We start from the raw sequence: 5,356 nt of genomic DNA on the forward strand, positions 1-5,356 counted from the left end.
GTAGTATGAGTGACAAAAAGGTCCTTATATGAGAATCAGTTTTGCAAATCAGCATGTTATGTAACATCTCAAAAGCATACAGTCAAAAGATTTACATGTTACCCTTGACAACATCCAATCCATCAACAGTATCTGAGATATTTATGCACCTGTTCCTTTTATCACAGATAATATAGTTAAGAGATTGTTGTTGAGGTTCATGTATCATTCTGTGTTCCTCAATAACCATTATTTCTCTACCTTTTTTTTAAAAAAAGATGAGAGTTAATAATTAATTGAAATCTTCCCATAACAACCCCACTGGAATGTCCCACATTCAAGGTTTTGTCTTGTGTTTTACCTTCCCACAGACATGTCTTAAATCCTTCCCATATGTATAGCTCTTAGAATTACATGAGTAGGCAGCATATAAATGTGGGCAAATAAATAATTGTAAAGTTGTATAATTTATTTATTAGAAAATTCCTAAACTTGATTTCAAGTTCAAGTCCTAAAGCTGTCACAAGCTGATGTGCAAACAGTAAAATGTGAATAATAAAATAATGCACTTCTATTGATCATCTATCTAAATCAATCAATCAATCAATCATCTATTTCTTAATATTTCTTAGTATTATTTCTTAATCCATCAAAATGGACCTATGGTTTGAACAGTCAAGCACTCCATGGGTTGCTAAACTATGTTATTGCTAGTTATATGACAAGAAAATTCTGAACAGGGAATATGTACTTCCTTCAAAACATTCCAAAATCTGATGACTTATCTTGAGGTCCCCTCAATAACTTCAAATGCCTCTGTGCCCTTAATAGGAACTTATGGAAGTTCCATGCCTGTCTTCATGCTCTCTGACACACACAGACACACACAGACAAACACACACAGAGAGAGAGAGAGAGAGAGAGAGAGAGAGAGAGAGAGAGAGAAATATTGCATTATAATTTAAATGAAAGTCAAAAAAGGAGCTACAGGTCTTGGTAGGCAGAAAATTTATGGTTCAGAGACTGCTAGGCAATATTGCATCAAATATTGGATGTAACTTTATAATAGCATTTTGTTCACCTGCCTCTGTTGTAGCAGCTTACACATTTTGTCGATCTCATCCCTGTTCTAACTAATCTGGGGAACTCTTCTTTCACTTGGCCTTGCAGTCCCACAAATTAGGCTGAGATAATGATTGAGCCATCAAATAAGCTTCATGGCCAAGGGGGAATTTGAAGATGGATCTCTTAGTTTTAAAGTTTGGCTACACATTACATTAATAATGTTTGCAGTCATATCAGAAGAGTTAAAAATAATGATCTGAGTTTCTGTTTTTATTGTGAGTGTAGGGATGGAAGGTTTAACCTTTCTGTGTCCAGCCATGTTTCTGATTAACACTGCTCTCTCCATCTATTGCAATTAGCAGTTAGGTTGGAAAAAATATCTTTATTAATATTACAGCTGGGAAGAGAAAGGTTAAATCTCTCTCTTATTATTTTTCATATCCTCATGTTAATGAATTGCATATTTATATCCTTAATATAACAGTACACTAAACCATAATTGTTTGCCTTATGAATGAATAATACATGAAAAAATAAATCATAATTTATCTAACCGTATTTTATCCTAGGGGATTGTGCAAACCCAACATGTGTGGTTTGTTTATGGCATGTTTGATTCTGGAAACTGGGTTGTATAAATCATGGTTTAGTTAACTATAGGTAAGCCCTTTGTACAAATGCAGCCTATAATTTAATTTACTGCAATAGAGATTGCCTTATAGTTCTTTCAGAAGTAAATCCCAATGCATCCCAGAGAAATCAAGTTCAACTTAATCCCCCTTAACTGTATAATTCAAAGTATTGGACTGAAGCCTTAGGGTTTTTAAAAAATATGTTTTTATTGTTAAAATGGTGACATGCTACATTAAATAGTGATAATACAGTGAAGAACCCTCCCCCCAATATATTATACAGTAGCAGTTAAATGAATTATAAATAATCCTTTCTCCCCCAAACCAATTAACAAAAAGGGAAGATCCATGTGTGTGTATAAATAAATAAATAAATTGGTCACTGAGTTTATCATTAAATCTGGACCATATAGCAACATAATGCTATATGAATCTTTTCATTTTTAGAGCACAAAGACCTTTCAAAAGTTCTGTAGAACTGAAGCCTTTATTGATTAATATGTGCATGTTTATTTTAAAACAAGTCTTCCTCCTTATGTGTGTATATTATAATTCTGAGGTCCATTGAATTCTCTGGGACTTTTCTGAGTAGATAAATCTATCCTGGAAGACTGTGGCCTGATAACCACTTATCTGTAAGTTCAATTAAAATCAATAAGCTTTACTTCCAAGTTGACATGCACTGTTAATTATGTTTCTTTCAGAGCTTTTTTAGAATCTATTATGACTTACCAAAACAAATTTATAAGCAGTTTTATGATTTGCTTATGTATGTATTTCACACATTTGCATGTGCCTTACAAATGTTCCTATATTATATTTTTAATGATGTTGTTATGTAAAATGCTTTGCAGTGGTTATCTTGGTCATCTTAGAGTAATTTTGTGAAGCTGATGAAGCTGGCCTGTTGTTTTATAGACAAGATGCTATTAGGTAAGTGGATGAAGTAGTATTTAGACCAGCCTTTCTCAACCTTTTGACCCTGGAGGAACCCTTGAAATATTTTTCAGGCCTTGGGGAACCCCTGCACATTCAGGCTCAAATGTAGGCCGGAACTTACAAAATTATTATATTCGTTTCATGTGTAGGCCTGTATATATGCACTGACAGTGTTCTTAAACTAAAAATAAAGAATGAAACTTACCTCTTTAATGTGAAGTTGCCTGAATTTGAAATAATTTTTAAATAAATTGTGATCTCCCAGGGAACTCCTGGTGACCTCTTGTAGAACCCTAGGGTTCCATGGAACCCTGGTTGAGAAACCCTGATTTAGACAGATGATCAGGCAGTTTTCTGGCATAGCTCTTAACCAAGCCCATTTCCTGCCTTGCAGTTTATGGCATTATCCAACTGTTGCTGTGCCTATATAACAAAAATAAGAATAGCTTTAAAACACCTGAGTGATGGCTGAGTCATATTACAAGATACTATAAAGCACAGGGGAGGAAATAGCTCAGATGAAGTAAACAACAACAACAAAAGTATCCTTGTTACCCCTGTTCCAATTTTAATTTCATTTTCCTGTTACCTATGTAAGTCTGTTCATTCTTCCCTCCAGATGCAGGCTGATGTTTGACTATACTATGGCAAAACTGGAAAGTTTAGGGGTTGGGGAAGGCTGAGCTAGATGCATCATTTGCATGCATCATTATCTAAGTTTGTTACAAGATAAAACTAGGATGCCAAAAGTTGTAACTATGTTTTTAACAATTATCTAAAGCAATGTTTCTCACCCTTGGCAACTTTAAGGTGTGTGGACTTCAACTCCCAGAATTATCCAGCCAGCCTTGCTGGGGAATTCTGGGAGTTGAAGTCCACACATCTTAAAGTTGCCAAAGCTGAGAAACACTGATATAAAGTGCATATACTGGCTATTTGTTTCTGCTGTTTAATAGTATGTTCACCCAGAATGTCCTAAGCTAGCATCCCAAAACATCCCTAGGATAGAATATTTCTTTAAAAAGAGACTAATCTGATCTATTTACAGGAACAAAAGCTACATCTGGAAATGCAGAACAAACCCTTCTCTACTTTTTGTTTGCCTAATTACTGCTTCCTATATGAAGGAGGGCCTCATGTGCAAAGGTTATGAGGGGAAAAAATGGGTAAGGTCTGGTGCATAATTATCAGAAGAACGTTCCAAAATAATTGGGCAGGTGGGGAAGAAAAGAAAAGAATACCCTGAGACGGAGACAAAGGGGGAACTGATACTTATGTCAGTGATGAGGCAAAGCAGATAAGAAAGCTATTTCTTCAGGATTTAGTAGGGTTCCTGTAAATGCAAATGTTTTAAGAAAGGTTTTAAGAACCCTACCCAAGAAATTTGCAAAACAAGAGAACATCCTGTAATAATGGGGCAGAGCTGAAGTTGTCCTCTGCCCTGCATTTAGAACAATTCTTCTTTGGAAGAGAAACAAGGAAGCAAGACAGGAAAATGGCTGCGTTTATAACCTTCCTAGCTAACACACAGAAGTTCCTAGTGTGTCCCCCAACGTAACTTTGTTTACAGAAGTTCAGTAGCAAATTCCGACTATTCAATGCAGAGCGAACACTGGTGGGGCCGCACCAACAGACTGCACTGCAGGCTGCAGATGTACGTGCATCCGAGCCACATGCTGTTCAGGCAAAAGTACAGACATCGCCCTTTTAAAGCTGTTCTGCAGGCGGCAGAAGGGAGGAGGAGAAGGAGAAGGAGTTGAGTTCATCTGAGGACACAGTCCCAGTTCTCAGAAATCCCTTCGCTGCTGGAACATCGAGCTCCCTTTACTGCAGTTGAACAAACTGCCCTAGATTGGGGGCTGGTGAGCCCGCCCCCAGCTTGTGCATGAAGCTCAGGGCGTCCAGACCCACGTGAGCTGCACTGAAATTAGCACCTCCACCTCCGAGACAGACAGAAACAGAAAGAAGAGAGGTTTGGATGGGGAGGAAAGAACTAAGTGACAGCGGAGGTAGTTGCGTGACTTCTGGCCTGGGGCCACGCTAGTGTCATCCAATGTAAATGCTGGGTTATATTCTCCCCTTTCCCGCTGAATGAGGCTCCTTTGAGACCTCCTTTCCGACCCTTCATAGATACTGGCGCCGGTGCTCGTACTTTTCAGTGGCAGACCTGAGCTGGCAGCCTGTGATATTCGCGCGAGGTAAATAGAGTGCCACCTACACCGCGCCCTTCCCGCTCCCGGTATAATGCAGCCCCTACGAAACGCAAATGTTTGGAAAGCCGCTGGTGCAACAAGGTATTTTGAGGTCGCGAACTCCACCCTTTTACACGTACGCACACCATGCACACCCTTGTGGTGGTGGAAGACTTTTTGTCACACCAAGCTCGCGGACTCAATAAAATAAGTAAATCAATCTAAACTGGTGCATATTTATAAATAGAATGATTAGACACAGAACTATCGAACCCCAGGGGTTCTTCTGTTTTTTTTTTTAAACCCGCCCCCTGCATCGCCTTCCGTTGTGGCATGCATGTACGCAAGTGACACATTTGCAATTATCTGTGTACTGTGGAGCTTCCCCCACCCCACGCCTGTAGCTTTTCCGTGACTCAGATTGATGCGTTTCCTGAAGTCGCGCGCGCGCGCGTGCGTGTTTTAACAGTGTGTTTCACCCTCCTCCCCCGCCCCGATCCCTCTCCTCTTTTCTCGCCTTTCCTCCTCCTCTTCTCATTCAAATATATA

The sequence above is a fragment of the Candoia aspera genome, chromosome 2, assembly GCF_035149785.1.
Source record: "Candoia aspera isolate rCanAsp1 chromosome 2, rCanAsp1.hap2, whole genome shotgun sequence".
Classification (NCBI taxonomy): Eukaryota; Metazoa; Chordata; class Lepidosauria; order Squamata; family Boidae; genus Candoia; species Candoia aspera.